Raw genomic sequence first — 17,343 nt, 5'->3', positions numbered from 1 at the left:
GTCATTTAATATTAATTAACAATATCTTTATATATTTATCAACTATCTTTATATACTATTACATACACATACATGTGCGCATTAACGTGAGCACCTTATAACTAAGTATTTACAACAACTGAAATATCTAATTTTTTTGGAAGTTAAAATATTCTTTTTCTTAATGCTTCTTTCATTATCGACCAAATTGTAGTAAAATGATTTGTCTTAATATTTTTTTTTTAACTATTATCAGTTTAGAAACTATAATATGAAACTATTGGTTCGAGATCACGACTATCTAAGATTTAATACATGAAAACAAACAAATAATAGTAATTTTTGATTATCACAGGAAAAAGAACCAAAAACATCAAATATTTTAACCGAACAAACCAAATAAATATTGATTTAAAATGATAGTTATTTTTTAGGAGATTAAAAACCAAAAAACAACCTAAAATCGGACCGATATCCAGATTAAACAAATTAATGTCTCTTTATTAAAAAATAACGAAACTAATAATCACATTCCGCGCAAGGCGCGGGTTATTACCTAGTTGATAAGGTAAAGAGAGAAATGTAAATCCTTACATAGAGTATGTGCCGGGTTTGGCATGTGCCAAAGGTGCCCAAGCCTAAGTCAACATATAGTTTTAGCAAATTTTAATTAGATTTAAGTCAGTTTTTTTTTTTAAATAAGAGCCTATTTGCAAAATACTTAATATACTTACAAAATCAGAACATATTACAAAGTCCATTTAGTTCATGAGTGGTGCACGAAAAAATTGGTATCATCATCATGTTCTTAAGAGTTTAAATATAGTAGAACATTCAGAATTTAGACTTTTTCTTTGTATCTCCATTTCTGCCGCCGAACATGTACAAACTTTTTTCTTTTCTGTCCAGTGAACAATTAATTAAAATCCTCCCGAGTCTCCTATATAAATATGTTAAAAGCAACACTTCATTTATCAAAATCATCTTTTACTGAAAAAGAATAAAAATCTAAAACAATGAAATTTTCATTCTCTCTATCTAAACGATTTGTTTTCTTTATTTTGGCATTGCCTTTCCTCAGCATACATAGTGTTTCGTCACTGAACCTTACCAATGAGTATCTCAACCACAGATGCCTCTTTGATCAAGGGAAATATAGATCAGGGAGTAAGTACGAAGAAAACCTCAACCACGCCTTCCACATCATGCGTGATGAAACTCATGCTGAGACTGGTTTCACACACACAAGTATAGGAACACCTCCTGATTCTGTCACCGTCATGCTCCAGTGCCGTGGTGACACCTATGGGTCTAAATGCCATACATGCTCCGACACCGCACTCGCGGGGGTAAATTAGTCGTGACATTTAAATATAAAGATTACGTCTTTGTGGTGCTATAAAACTTTATCTTTAGGCCAAAATAGAAATGATTACATGACACAAAAATCAGATTAGAATCAATTAGAAATCATCTAACAAACTTTGAAATTTGTTATAGATAGGGATGGAACACTATCCAAAGATTTGGGACCGACCTGATATCCACTCGGATGCATTCTAAATATCCAAATATCTAGAAGGTTGGATCCGTGTAATAGAATCTCAGATTATAAAAACCGTATCCAAATCCAAATATCTTGATTTTAAAATCAGATATCTTGATTTTGAAGTCTGAATATTTTCATTTTGAAGTCTGAATATCCATATCTAGATTTTATAAGTATATTTAGAATATATTTTAATAGGCTTTTTGAAAGATAACATCAAGTTTTATCAATATATTTATAATTATTTTTAGTACCACTTTTACTTTTTGAAATATTATATTTTGTAGAAAAAATTATTTTCATATATATGATGTTATATAAATTTAGTTTAATATTATTTTAAATATTTTAATATTATTGTATGGATCTGTATCCAAATATGAATATTCACTGTTAGCTTAATATTTAGACTAATATCCAGCATCTAGATATCCAAAAATCATAGCTCCAGATATAGATAGTGTAAGCAAGGATCTGATTGATTCAGATACCCTGAAAGTTCTAGATATCCAGGTGCATCTCAGCCATAGTTATATTTTTTTTTCAAATTTTATTATTGAAACTTAAACGTTTACTTTAAATTTTTTGTAGAAACATGAATTATATTGACGATCTTTTTTTATCAAATGTTATGTAACTATATTAATAAATGTTGCAAATTATTTAAATGTCTGGGCTTTCTTTGAGTCCTTAATTTTGGAAATTTCTCCTAACTATGAAAACAATAATTTAATATTCAAATAACTAGGAGAAGAAAGCTTTATACTGACATATTAAATCATCCATTAAAATGATATAAAACATAAATTGTTGTATATTGCAGTTTCGTAAGAGATGTCCGAGGAACAAAGGAGGAATAATATGGTACGACCAATGTTTTCTCTATATTAGTACGATCGGTGAAGAAACTCCATATAGGATTAACTACAAGGATATTTTTTCTATGCACAACCACAATAACGTGAGAGGGGATGTTAAAATTTTCACCAAGAGAGCGATGGATTTTTTCTCTGAACTAATACTTAAAGTAGAGAAACACGTCTATGATGGCCTCGGCCTCATATTTTACGCGGCAGGAGAAAAGAAGCTTGGAAAAAATAAATTATATGCAATGGTGCAGTGTATAGGACTAACATTAGATTGTAAAAGCTGTTTGACATGGAGTATCAAGAAGCTTTTTGAGAACGGAAATATTAAACAAGGAGCGAGAGTTTTGGGTACAAACTGTGATGTAAGGTATGAGTTATACCCTTTTCTTAGAAGTTAAAGCATTGTTGTGGATGTGATAAATACATCCTCCTCATAATTTTTAATTTTTTTTAACACCAAATTGATTAATAAAGATTGATGTCTAGTACAATGAGACAAAATGTATAGCATTCTTTGCTAGAGCATCAGCTAAAGTGTTCTGAGCTCGAGGAATGAAAGAAAAATAGTGAATTTGAAAAACATGGATAGAAACTCGATATCAGTAAGAACTTCGTAAAACTCCACCGGATTGGACTTCGAGTTAATATCTTGGACGAGTTCTTGAGAGTTGGATCGAAACCATACTTTGGAGAGAAGACGTAGCTTTGCCGACATGATAGCTTCACACATAGCAAGTGCTTCAGCCATTAAAGGTGATAAAACTGAGAGAACGCACTTGGTTTCACGAACTATTGAATCCGGTAAATGCTGGTAGATGATCCATCGTAGTCCTGCTGTTCCGGATTCTTTGGACAATGCTGCATCTGTGTTTTAGATCTAAGTGCGAGGAGGTAGCGGAACAAGTACATCCTAGTCCCGCTGTTCCTGATTCTTTGGACCATGCTGCATCTGTGTTTCAGATCCAAGTGAGAGGAGGTAGGAGAACAAGTACATCAGATGGGATACCGTTCCCACACAGGTTCAGAGTACCCAGCTACGCCAGCTGCCATTCCCGGGCTGCCGATAGAGTATTGGAGATGGTGGTACCTGTAGCAATATGACAGTTTTCGAAGACCAGTTGGTTTCACATGGTCCAAAGGAACCAGCAGATCCATGAAGATAGGTCCACAAGAAGACCCGTATGTTGTAGGCATATCAAGAAGAGAGGAGATAAAGAAAGAGAGTGTATTGAAACTCTAAGGTGATGAATTATAGGTTGATGAAGCTTGCAGAGCCAAATTTAGGGAGATGCAAGAGGTGGCGTCAAAGAAGTGCTTATATGGCACTATGGTCCACACCTGAAGAACGAAAGGACAGTGGAAGAAGAGATGAAGAGTGGTTCCGGGTGCTCTACAATGGAGGCAGTTTGATGATGTAGTCAGGACTCAAAGAGAGAGGTTGGCACCAACGAAAGAGCTCCACGAAGCATCTTCCACAGGAAGAGCTCCACGAAGCATCTTCCACAGGAAGAGCTTCAGTTTTGATGTTGTGGTGACAGACCAAAGAGATTTATACCAGTCCATAGCGACAGCAAGTGATGGATCCAAAAGGGAATGTTCATGCATATCATTCAATGCCAAATACCCAGATTTCACATAATAAATTCCAGAATTTGTGCCATACCAGCAGTAGGAATCTTCAGCTCCCATTAGACTTGGGGTAATATGCATGATTTGAGTGGTGATGTCAAGAAAAAAATCCTCCATTTAGCAAGAAGAATCCTGGGTTAGGAGATCGGCAACTATCATATCTTGATTCTGCTCTCTACAAGGTCCGAATGGGCGGAGTTGAGACTTCGTTGGATATCCAGGCTTCTTTCCACAAATTTGTGGAGATACCATTGCCAATAGCATTTCCCAATCTTCACACCAGTAGATCCGGGCGAAATAAAATTCCCCTCCAACCCTAAGAGGCTGACGATGAACAGTTAACTGAGCAAAAATGTGCATTTTTTGCAGTACGTCCGAGTAGAATGCGAGCTAACAGACAGCCTAGTCGTGTTAGGATGCACCATGAAGTGTCTCGCTAATTTGATGCTCGTCATCAAGCCGCTTTCTTGGGCTCTACGACAAAGTCCTAAGAGTACTTCTCCTTGTCTGATTCCTTGTTGAAGGATGACGTTGCCAAACACATAGTCATTAACCAGGAAGGCATACGAAAGCATAGTGATATTTATTTTAAACAATGATTTTCAACTGGCTTGGAATTCTTGAGGCTATTACCCAACAAACGTATGTTTAATCCTCAGTGTCAGATAGCTTTCCTTTTAACTACTTCAGCCGATTGCTGATATGATTATGAATGATGTTTCCTAACTCTCCTACTGAGTGATGATGCTGCTGGTTCTTACTGTCATTACATTTTCTCCCGATCTTGTATATGATTTCTTGAAGAATGAGTTTGAGAAGCACCAATGCATGCTCTTGTAACTCAAACCTTTTATTGTACTTAGCATGATCTTCCAATCCGAGTTTACCTTCTCTCATCAGCATCGAGCAGAACATGTCCGATAATTTACATGAATTCAGTTATGTTGAAAACCTTAAACTAAGTTGAATATTAAAAATTGAGGATCATAAGTGACACATGTCATCATCTAAATCATTGTGTTATAAACAATGACATGTGTTGCATCGGAATTGAAATTGAGTATCATAATTGACCTTTTAAGGCTGTGTTCGTTTTTGTATTTGGTCCAGCATATGGATGTAGCATCTGAATACAACATCTAGATATTGCATCTAGATGTTGTTTGTTTTTATAGTTAGTATTTGCAGCTAGATGCAACATCTAGATGTTAAGTTGTTTATTCTCGATTTCATAATAACTTTTTAATACTAGTAGTTAAAATGATTAAAATGGCATGATCTTTATTTTTAGTAATGACTAATTATAATATTCAAATAAATTATACAGATATTGATGGAAAATTAATTTTGCGATTTTAGGAAAACATACAATTTACGATTTTCACGGGACAGTACGATTTTACCGGTGTTGGCGGGAAATGCATTTTTCGGGTTTAGGGGGGGGACCTAATCTTTGGGTTTCATTTCGGCGGGAAAATTGTTTTTGCGGATTTCGGTGGGAAAACACAATTCTTTCGCATTTTTGGCGGAAAACGCGTTTTTGGGGTTTGGAGAGAAACTGGGGGTGATTGGTTGGGTTGTAGGAAGTGGTTTTAGCTTTAATTTTCATCTACAACCTTAATTACTACCAATCATGCTTTATCTTGGTTTTTAAAGGTATAACCAAAAAATTAAAGTTACAGCAAAAACACACAAAAAATAGTTGTAAAAGTCTTATTTTCTAAAGCTTCATTTTTTTAGCTGTAGGAAATTTTAAATCTACATCACTTAAAACTAAATCAAAAATCCTACAGACAAAATGCTAAAGTAAATTTTCTACAGTTACAACCCAACCAATCACCCCCACTGTGTTATGGATTTTGGAAGAAAACACGTTTTTTGGGTTTTTAGTGGGAAAGCATGTTTTCAGGTTTTGGTGGGAATATTTTCCGGGGTTCGGCGAGGAAACCCCTTTTTTTTGGGTTTCGGCGAGAAAACGCGTTTTTCGGATTTCATTGGAAAAACGCTATTTCGGGTTTTGGCAGGAAAACACGTTTTTTGGGTTTTGGCAGAAAAAAAACACGTTTTCAGATTTCATAATTATAATAACTAATTTAATTAATTTTTATATTGTGCTAGATCTTTTATATTTTAAAATGCAAATGTAGCATCCAAGTTCTACTTTTTCTGACATCTCAAATATATATATATTGCATCTAGATGCTAATGAAATAGTGTATAAATGAACAACATCAGCCTTTGGGATACAGAAACAAACATGGACTAAATTTTACAATACCAAAAAAAGACTTTCTCCTGCGATTAATCTTCCCTTTGTTATACACGGCAATCCGCATCTTTTTCGTCACTGTTGCCAAATCAAAATCCACACAATCAGCCGTTGCAGAGTCTTGAAAATGGTCATCTTCTACCGGCTCAACTCCTCCCGATGTAATGGCTCTTTCATTCACTGTTGCTCCCTATCTCGCGTTACGCTTCGATGAAGTTGTTCCCGGAGGCAGTCAGACGAAAACTGGTATTCAGGCTGCTTCACTTTGAGGATCTTATAAACCGCTAAAAGTAGGGATTCTGATACGCCTCGAGCTGCTGATTCGTGACAAAATAATTACAAGGTGTGTGTTAAACTACATACTCACCTTCTCAACTCCACACACACAATGGTTCCTGTCTTAATTATGTAGTTTAACACACACCTAATGTCAACAACATGCATCAATTATTCAAGGATTCATAGCTCTGTCTCTTGATTGCCTGTATGCCAGTCTAACTCTCGTTGTGTATTGTCTTTGTGTTTTCAGCTGTATTTGCAAGCCGTTATTGTTTATGGATTCCCTCACCAAAGGTATAATTTTTTTTCTCTGCCCCACCGTTTCAGCAGTTTTTAAAGTTTGAACAGTTCTGTCTACTTTTGGATTTTTATTTTTTTGGTTTCGTACTTAGGTTTGGTCCTTTTGCATGTTTAAAAGAAAATAAATGCTCATAAGAGACTGAGAGTAGTCCACATCATAGAATCCACCAATGGGGGTGCAGATATACAGATAATGAAAGTTGATGTTTATGAAGAAAAGTTGGTTAGTTCTTCAAATTCTGAAGACCAAAGGTAACACTGATCTGTGATTTTGACATCGCCTCTGCTATGTCAGTGTTCTCTTCCCATAGCGAGCACTGATGTATGTCAGTAACAACTACGCACCACTGGAGTTAAAACAATTCTCACACAGGAAACACACCCAACCATCAGAGCTAACAGGATCATGTAAAGTATTTTGAAGTGAGTGAAACTCCAATATATGGAGAAGAAAAACAAATGGAGCTGTCAGATCAAAGCAGCGAAACCTCTCCATGTGTGTACCTGTGCAGAAGCTTTATAGAGAAGGAACTTAGCGAAAATTTAAGTTCCGTTTTGGAGATGTTTCTATATTGTGGCTTCCAGGTAGTGTTGCTTCTTACCTGAATGTGAAGAAAGATGGAGGTGCTAAAAACCAAATCCACCTCTATGGTATTTTTTTTCGTTCTATGAAACATAGTTTTGTGGCTTAGTTAATCGGTCTTTCTATTCACACCATGCAGAAACATTCCGTTCCAGATGTATTCTATTAAAGGAATAGACTGGATTGCTTCAGGCATATGTGAGCCTATGTTAACTAGTAAACCATGGCTTGATCCGAGTTTAATGGGAGAGGCAAAAATTCTAGTGGAAGTAAAGCAAGATAAGTCGTTCCCTCGGAAGTTAGCTCTAGAAGATCAGAGTGGTTCTATGTCAATGGTGAAGATGTAAGTTCCTACGGTGCTTTGATATAGTTTGTGATGTACTACAAGACATGTGTCAACAAGTATGTCAAAACGTTGAGTTCCGAAGATGCTTACAAGGAAGTTTCCTTACATAGATTATGTGTGTAAGTGGAGGTTGGAAAATGAAAGAGAATATCTTGTTGAAGATAAATGACGTTTTCTGCTAAGCTAAATGGTTTTTCTTGGAGAGAAAATTTTACTTGCAAAGGAAAAGGAAGTTTCCTTACATGAAAATGAAAGTTCATTAAAGTGTATTTAATGAACTTTGAGAGCAAGTTTAAAGTTTATTATATAAGGAGGGACATGCCTTATGAGAAGACAATCACCAAGAATTTAAAGAGAAAGAGAGTTTTCATTGTGTTCTTGTTGAGTGTTGACATTGAGTTGACATAGTGTCTGACGAGTATCCGTTGTACTTGGTGTTGTGATGTTGGTGTTGATGTTGCGTGTGGCGGAGTTATCCGTTGTGTTGAGGTGATCAAGTTGTGCGTTGATGTGCTCGTTGGTATCCTTGGTGTGTTAGGTGTTAACGTACTCAGTGACGTACTTGGTGAAGTACTTGGTGACGTATCTTCAAAAAATTGGAGGTTGAAGTCTAGACTCAGGAGGAGTTTAGTTCAGAGTTAAGTTATCTTGATAAAGTCTGAACTCTGGAGGAGTTTAGCTCAAAGTGAGATTGCCTTGAAGAGTTCATTTTAATGGATTAGAATTTTGGACGAGGTTCCAGGGATGTTGGAAACAAACCTCTTTATCAAACTTTGTGTGTCATTTACTTTCTGATTTATATTTCTCGGCTTATCTGCATTTACAAGTGGTTGTTATTATGTATTCTTGGCTTTCTTCAAAGCGTAGTAGTTGTTACCATCTTGTTCATAAAGCTTCTCATTGCCTTGTATCCCTTATACATTGAAGCACAAGTCAATTTGCCAATCAAATTCTGCACATAAAAAATAGTTACAAAATAAAATTAATTCAAGAAAAATAATATTTTCTATCCCAAAATTTCGGCAACTCTTTTTTTCCAGTTTATTATTCTCAAAATATTTAGTCAAATCATCCAAGTTGTAAGTTAACTGATCATGATCTCAAACTGTTTTCTTTCTTATATAATTTTTATCTACAAATTTACTCTCTGTTTTTTCTTTAGTTTTTCAGTTTTTCTCGATCCTATCCACTATCAAATAAACAAAACAACGGATCCTTTCATCTCTCTTAAATATCAATTTGATCTCAACCAGTTCCTTCATATCTTTTTTTTTTTGAACACATAACACATTAGAATTACCAGTTCCTTCATATCTACTTTCTTTTTCCTGCACCAATTCAAAAAATTGATTACATTTTTTTACTGATTAATACTTAAAAGTTCATCATCAACAAGTTTTTTAGATTGATACGGAAGATTGTGGCCGTCGAGTTTAAAATCACGCGAAGAGATTGATACTGGTACGTGATGTTGGAGAGATTCGGAGGAGTGAGAAACTTTAAAGATTTTGTTGCAGGGTATGCAGAATTTGCAGGTATTAATGGTGGTATGTGTAATGAGTTCATATGAAACTTTTTTTTGGCAAAAACAGAGTAAAACATATAACATAAATATATGTATTGTTCAGTTTTTAAATAATTTCAGTTTGTTGTAGTATGAGAAATAAGTGATTTAGGTTTATTTAAACCTCTGCAATAAATATTGGATCTGCGAAGAGTCTGGTAAAATGTTTATAGAATAAACTATTGAATTATGCACGGTTGATAGCATGCTTCTCGTGAAACATGGTGGCAGTAAATGTAGCTTGGATCGAAGGAAGAAGTTACTTTTTTTACCCGAATGATTAGATTTAATTAGTTATTTCCACTGATCATGTCCGTTCATCTGATTCTGATGCAATCAGGCCCCACTCTGTGGTATGACAATCATTATTTAATTCCTGGGGTCCATGGGGCTGAAGTCTTATGGTATCGTCCTCTTTACCGAGCTATCAGGTAATTACAACTAGAGCTGGATACCGTTATTTACTAGCCTTAAACTCGTTACTTGACTCGTATCCGTCTTAAAAATTTAAGTACTCAGTGTTGTGAAAGCAAATAACAAATCAAAATTTTTCATTACTTGTAAGACAAAATCAAGTATTAAATATCATTATTATTTTTAGTACTTAACTCGTTACGCCCCGTTAGTTACCTCACCATTACTTGCTATTTGTTACATGATCTATTAGTTACTTGTTTTTTTTTTTTTTGGAACACTATTAGTTACTTGTTTATATTTATTTTTTCTTTTACTTGCATTTAGGATTAGACACAAATACTCATTACTCTTTTTATACTTGTTACTTATTTCGTATTCATCTTGATTTTTAAATATTCGTTGTATTCTAGTCAAGCATTACGCAAAAAAAAAAACAAATAAAAAACATATACGCATATTTCGATATATAAACATTGTATAATTCTTACGATAACAAAAAATTATTCTCTAAACAAGTAACATGTAATAACAAGTCATATAACTAAATCTTTAAGTAGAAAAAACAAAACAAATTTTTATTTTTATTTCTAACAGAGTATTATTTAGTAAGTAATTCTTAAATATTCCGAAAAACTTGTAAATAGTTCATAAGTATTCATAAATAGTTCAGAAATATTAGTAAATAGTAAGTAATAGAGCAAGGTAAGTAACTTGCAAGTAATTTATTTTTGATCAAGTATTTGAAATAGCAAGTACTCGTTTTTAATAAGTCAAGTACAAATCATAAATTTTATTAGTTGTACAAAGAAAGTCAAGTCGCAAGTATACGCAAAATAGCAAGTACTCACTTTGTGTCCAGCCCTAATTACAGCTCTATATAAAAAAATAAGTATACGCTGTAACTTGCTAGGGAACACGATACATGTGTCAATAATACAATACGTACACATACCTATGCAAACTAATAGTGCGCAAGTTTGGAAAATGTTTTTGTTTTTTGTTTTGTTTTTTTTTTTTTTTGGTAAAATGTTAAAATTATATTACCAAACTTTTAATTTTTTACAGAATGACAGAGGAGACAAGAAACAGAATGCAAAAAATAAACTAAACAGAGCATCTTGAACAAGCCTAATCTAAATTTACAGACTAAGGCCCTTCATGAGAACTGGAGATAGCAAAGCGTTGATGTCCCAAGGAAAAGAATGAGAGGAGCGAGACCCCGGTTGCCGCGAGTTCCCAGAGAGAAAGGCGGCCCAAACCTTGAAACAACGAGATAACCTACAGCTTCTGAGAGACCCAATCATCAAGACCATCACCGAGAAATGCATCCACGAAACAGCAAGCCCGTTCGAAATCGCTTCACCGACAGCACGAAGAGCAGTCCACAAGACAGGCGGTGCCGTCGTTCGGAACAGAGTGCTGGAGATTGCTGTCACCAGTGCCGGCTTTGACCATGTGCTGGCAGTGCTTTTGCACAGGGCCCCACTTATCTTTGGTAATTTTTTTTTATAGTTTAAGGCCCTTGAATTTTGATTTTATACAAAAAGGCCCTAAATTTTTGATTTGTACAGCAAAAGAGGGCCCTAAAATTTTTGATTCTGCACAGGACCTATGTATGCTCTGGGCCGGGCCTGGCTGTCACCAACCCTCCAACTCCGGGATCGTATACACCCATTTAACCCATCACACACATAGAGTAATGGAACATGTCGGGCACACCTCCTCCGGAAGAAGCGACATTCGAAGTAGCCAGTGCTCGAGTGCTCAACTAGCCCTTGTAGACACAAAAGCGTTGTTTTTTGTTTTTACGTGGTAAGATATATCTTTTGATTACATCTTTATTGGTAGATCACTCTACATCAGAGTTCTTTCGCGAAGCCAAGATGTTTACACAAACCCTTCTCTAGGACGACAATTTTTATGTTTGTTCTTTCGCGAAGCCAAGACACAAACCCTTCTCTAGGGCGACAATTTTTATGTTTGTTTGAATTACTCTTTATAAAGACAATCAACTACATGGAGACCTCAAGCCAAAATGTGTGGTTCAAACTAAACTAAATTTGTAATTTTAATCTTAAAAATTTAACAAACTATCAAAAGAAGCAACTGAGGTTTATTTTGTTTAATTGTGTGTTCTTAAAATTAAAAAATTAGGTAACTAGCTAAAAATACTAGTAAATTTATAGATTCATTAAATCCAACTTTATATTAAGTTAAATAAAGTATTTATAATTCTGTAAGAAATCATTGACTAAAGTTAATGGATCAAAGAAATTATTTTAGATATATTTTGGTGTATAATTTCTTATGTACTTTTTGAAAAATACTACAAATATGCAAGCAGTCTAATATCATGTGCCAATGTTCATTTAATTTTTTTAAATAATAATTTATTTTCATTGAAATTTATGATAAAAATAATTTTGAAACAGTAAAATGACCTGTGCATTAGCACTTGTGGTATACTAGTCTCTAATAATATACCAGCTGCACGAACACTCCCTAGTATTCAGTATTCCAACCTCTGGTCCTCCCGCTAATACAGATCTATAACTACTTTTTTTTTTTTTGTGAATTAGATCTATAACTACTTATGTGGATACTGCTATCGAAACAGCTACTGTTGTGCCTGCTAAAATTGTAAATTAAAATCACCTAGTACTTCGAACACCGCTCCTATTTTTGGCTTGTAATTTGAAGAATCTGTTAGTGCAGGTGTTTCTGTTGCAGCATCCATTACAACATCTGCTCCTCCACTCTTTGTTTCTAGGTCTGACACTTCATCTACTGATAAAAGAAATCTACACCCTAGAACCCTTCCTACTACCAATGCCTCTAATGTGCTTACCAATTCAATATTCTGATGAAGTAGTGAAAATTATGTATCATACATATCATTGTTCCCAGAGTTAGAAGTTTCACACGATTCTGAGGTTATCCTCCCCAGCAAAGTATCCGCTGGAGTCAACAAGACCTCCCATACCTCAGAAAAAGTTTTATTCAAGTATTGAGGTTGACGTTGGTTTGGGTAAACATGTACAAGGCGTAAAGCTTTGGGTTGCGTTAGAATCTACGGGAGATGATGTTTTCTCTGCTGATGATTCAGAGGATGGGATGAATATCTTCATGCTTAAGATCCTTTGACAGTTTCTGGTAAAATGTTTTGACAGATATCCCTGTCAAACCTTCTCAAGAAATCCAAGATATGTCCTCTTCTCCTTTTGGTACAGGGGCTGGAGGAGGATAATTTTCTATGGGTTTTTCTCAATTTCCCTCCAACTATTTATGATTTTCTTATCTAGATGGTTGTCTTCCTCTTATCTTTATGCTTGTTCATGGCTTAAGTGCTTCACGTCGCTATCTTTCTAAAGCGTTGTAAAGATGTAAGACGTCTGCCCTGAAGTAGTCACTGACGTAGTTGCTGAAGCAGACGTCGTAGTGAGTGGTGAAGACCATGTGAAGTCAAAGTGCTGAGCTGGAGTCGTGTAGACTTGAAGAGCAATGGAGTATCTTGAAAATATGGAAAGAAGAATAAACTTGAGGAGCAAGTTTATGACTTAAAGAAAGAGGAATAAGTGCATTCCAAGAAAAGAAAAGTTGCACTTATTGTTATGGAAGATGTTCATACATGTTGCCTTGGAGACTAGGGTTTCAGGAACGTGGAGAATAATATAAGATAGCTATGGGGTAGTCTGTATAGAGACAGAGACACAGAGGCTGATCTTATAGAGAGAGAGAAGCTCTTGGAAGTGTTCTGGGTCGTGCTGAAGCAGTGGCTGAAGTACTTGACGGAGAAGAGACATAAGCGGGTAGCTTAGGATCTTTTAGTGGCGTGTGTTGGGTGTTAACACTGACGTGTAAAAGTTGAATTAAGCAGATCTTGTAATAGATTGTTTAAGGAGATTCTAATAAAGCTTTGGTGTGCTTGTGTAATTTGTGTCTTGAGTTATCTTCTTCATTACCTATTGTTGTGTCATCTTGCACTAACAAGTGGTATCAGAGCGGGGCACCTAAATTATCGGTGTAATCCTAAATGTGAAGATGGACACAATTATTTTTGTGCAGAAGGCGATCGTGTTGAATGCGGACCAGTATGGTCATTGGAAGGCTCGCATGAAGCAGATGATTCGAGGAATCAATGAAGATGCGTGGACAGCTGTGGAGATTGGTTGGGAGGAGCCTACCATAGTCACAAGAGGTGAGAAGAAGCCTAAGCCAAAAGAGGATTGGTCAGAGGCAGAACGCAATGCATCAAAATTTAATGCAAAGGCGTTGTCGGTGATTTTTGGAGCTGTTGAAGCAGAGCAGTTTCAGCTGATTCAAGGGAGTACTTCGGCTAAAGAGGCGTGGGAGATCCTGCTGAATTCATTTGAAGGAGATGAGAGTGTCAAGAGGACACGTTTAGATCATCTTGGGTCGCAGTTTGAGAATCTCAGGTGGTCTGATAATGATTCTGTGGCGAGCTTCAGTGCCAAACTCAGTACTATGGCGCACGAAACATTTATACTTGGGAAGAAGTACAAGGAGAAAAAGCTGGTAAAATAGTTACTACGCGTTACTACGCTGTTTTCCAACAAAGTTTGGAGCTCACAAGGCGGTCTTACAGATAACTACAAACACGGATGAGCTCAAGTTTGACAAGCTTGTGGGTATGCTGAAGGCACAAGAGATGGAGACAGACAGTAGTTCAGTCTCTACATCAAGCAGTGCGCCAAGGAGTGTGGCACTTGTAGCTGACAAAGATACTGATAGGTTTCAAAAGATTGAAGATGACATTGGTATATGGGTCAAGAATTTTGGTAAGATGAATTCTTCTGGTGGGAGGAATCAATATGGTAGCCAGGGAGGTGATCGTGACAATGGCAGAAGGAGAAAAAATCTCAAGTGCTATGAGTGTGGAGGCGTTGGTCATATAAGGGCTGACTGTCCTGTAGCACAGCAAAAAGAACTTAAGTGTTCTGAGTGCAGAGGTGTTGGACATACACGGCGTGAATCCAAACTCAAAGAAGAGAAAAGGAGTTCCATTGCAGTCGTCTGATGATTCAGAGTCTGAAGAAAATGGAAAGGTGATGAAGAATATGGTTGCATTTGGTGCACGCAAGGAGAAATCTAGTGAATCCTCGGATTCAGATGTCAGTACAGGCTCTGAGGATTATCACGTGATGCTCAACAAGTGGTTGAATCTCAAGAATGAGAATCTGAGGTTGCAACACGAATTGGTGCAGCGCCGTGAGCAGTATGAATATCTTGCTGAAGAACTTGCTGCTGTAAATGAGAATTATGAGTCTCTGGAGAAGGAGGTTAGCAAACTGAGAGAGGTTGCTATTGATGAACGTGAGAGAGCAATGAGGTTGGAACGTGATTTGGCTGAGAATCGCAAACAAATCAGGATGCTCAACAGTGGATCCAAAGAGTTAGATAAGATACTCTCGATGGGTCAACCAGCCAAGGCGAATTGGGGACTGGGATATCGAGGAGCTGAGAGTACTAAGGAAGTACAACAGAAGGGGCTATCACATTTCGTGCATGGGAGCACATCAAAAAGTGGAGCCAAAGGAGCTAGTCAGGAAGTACGTCGGGACGTACGACAGGGAGTAAGGCAGGAAGTTCTACAGCGCGCAGCTGTGAGTAACAAGCCGAAAGTAGTACATTAGTGTAACAACATGAAAGTCAGACAGGAGGTTCTGAAGCATGATTGTGCATCTGGTACAAGGAAGAAGACTGATCGGTGCATCAGCAACGGTGTCAGGCCAAGCAAGAAGCATCATCGGATGTGCTGTTGGTTCTGTGGGAAGGTTGGACACAAGAAGGTGGATTGTTTTGCTCGTGAGAAGAGCAGAAACATGACCAAGAAAATGAACAAGACGTTCACTAAGCCCATGAGGGTTGAAAAGGTGTCCTTAGCCAAGAATGGCTTACTTGATGAGATCAAGGATGAGACATCAGAAGATGGATGCAGCTCTGTTAGGAGTGATCTTCAGGAAGATCAAGAAGCATCAAGCGTGGAGTCAGGACACGGAGTTGTCTGTGACACAAAGGAGAAGGAGATCGAAGTGCGTCAGGAAGTGGTGCGAGATGATCTTCAGGGGTGTGATAGTGAAATCACTCCAAGACAATAGCAACGAGTGCAGAGGGCACTCGGTGCGGATAGGAAAGGGTTCATGGTCAAGAAGAAGACACATGACGGAAGCCTGGTCCTCAACAGAAGCTGGTCGAAGTGTAGTCCGACAGGTGCGTCAGATCGTGATGCAGTACTTGTTATTCCGCTGCAGCAGGGACTGTGTCATGATTATACATGAAGAAACAAACAATGGTTCTGTAAGGCTTGACATCTAAGCATCTGTTTTAGCTTAGTATGCAATCAAGCATGGGGAAAATGATGATGTTCTGGTACAGAGAATGCATATCTCATGGGGGGAGAAAAGCGTGGTGTGGTGCACATCTCGTGGGGGAGAAAAGCACATTTTGTATGAAAGTTTCCAAGTGAGGAACGTGGTTGCAACGTGGTTGTTGAACCAGAAGAGTGTTGTGCTTGATCGGCACACAAAGCTAAAAGGGGGAGATTGAGGATGTAAGATGTTTGCCCTGAAGTATTCGCTGACGTAGTTGCTGAAGCAGACGTCGTAGTGAGTGGTGTAGACCATGTGGAGTCAAGGTGCTGAGCTGGAGTCGTGTAGACTTGGAGAGCAAGGAAGTATCTTGGAGATATGGAAAGAGGAATAAACTTGAGGAGCAAGTTTATGACTTAAAGAAAGAGGAATAAGTGCATTCCAAGAAAAGAAAAGTTGCATTTATTGTTATGGAAGATGTCCATACATGTTGCCTTGGAGACTAGGGTTTCAGGAACGTGGAGAATAATATAAGATAGCTATGGGGTAGTCTGTATAGAGACAGAGACACAGAGGCTGATCTTATAGAAAGAGAGAGAAGCTCTTGGAAGTGTTTTGGGTCGTGCTGAAGCAGTGGCTGAAGTACTTGACGGAGAAGAGACACAAGCGGGTAGCTTAGGATCTTTCAGTGGCATGTGTTGGGTGTTAACACTGACGTGTAAAAGCTGAATTAAGCAGATCTTGTAATAGATTGTTTAAGGAAATTCTAATAAAGCTTTGGTGTGCTTTGTGTGATTTGTGTCTTGAGTTATGTTCTACATTACCTATTGTTGTGTCATCTTGCACTAACACGTTGTTATCATTGTTTGATCCATGGATCACGGCTTGTAAGTTCAATTTGAGTTTTAATTTAAATAGAAATCCTCTTAGAGAAAAAAGAACCAGTAAGAAAATGTTAAATTGTCCTCGTCCACGGACTTCTATCTATTCTATTAAAAGATAAATCACAACTTTTTTACGTGATATTTCATTTTGGATCATTTACTAAAAAATCATCATATTAATAGTTTTATCATTTATCTTCAAATTAATCTCACCTAAAATTTTACATTACCAACTCATCTTTTATTAATCGTGATGATTTCGCTTTACTATATAAAAAATCAATGAAATGTGTCTCATAGACCAGATTTATTATAACTGACCAACATTTTCTGTTACTAAGGATAT

The 17,343-nt window shown here is 36.8% G+C and overlaps 1 protein-coding gene and 1 long non-coding RNA gene across 4 annotated transcripts in view; one reads left to right on the top strand and one right to left on the bottom strand.

Moving 5' to 3' along the window:
• Positions 1 to 17,343, bottom strand: part of LOC117134085 — a 905,201-nt gene that overhangs the window by 186,073 nt on the left and 701,785 nt on the right. The window lies entirely within an intron of this gene.
• On the top strand, positions 55 to 9,975 carry LOC108871963. Of its 3 annotated transcripts, XR_004458247.1 has the most exons (4): positions 55 to 1,328; positions 2,352 to 6,638; positions 6,825 to 6,868; positions 6,967 to 9,975. It is a non-coding gene; the product is annotated as an uncharacterized LOC108871963 (long non-coding RNA). The 3 variants fall into 3 exon arrangements; XR_004458246.1 differs by having other exon boundaries at positions 6,825 to 9,975; XR_004458245.1 differs by having other exon boundaries at positions 2,352 to 9,975.

Source organism: Brassica rapa, chromosome A05 (assembly GCF_000309985.2).
Source record: "Brassica rapa cultivar Chiifu-401-42 chromosome A05, CAAS_Brap_v3.01, whole genome shotgun sequence".
Classification (NCBI taxonomy): Eukaryota; Viridiplantae; Streptophyta; class Magnoliopsida; order Brassicales; family Brassicaceae; genus Brassica; species Brassica rapa.
This window is presented reverse-complemented; position numbering and strand designations above follow the sequence as displayed.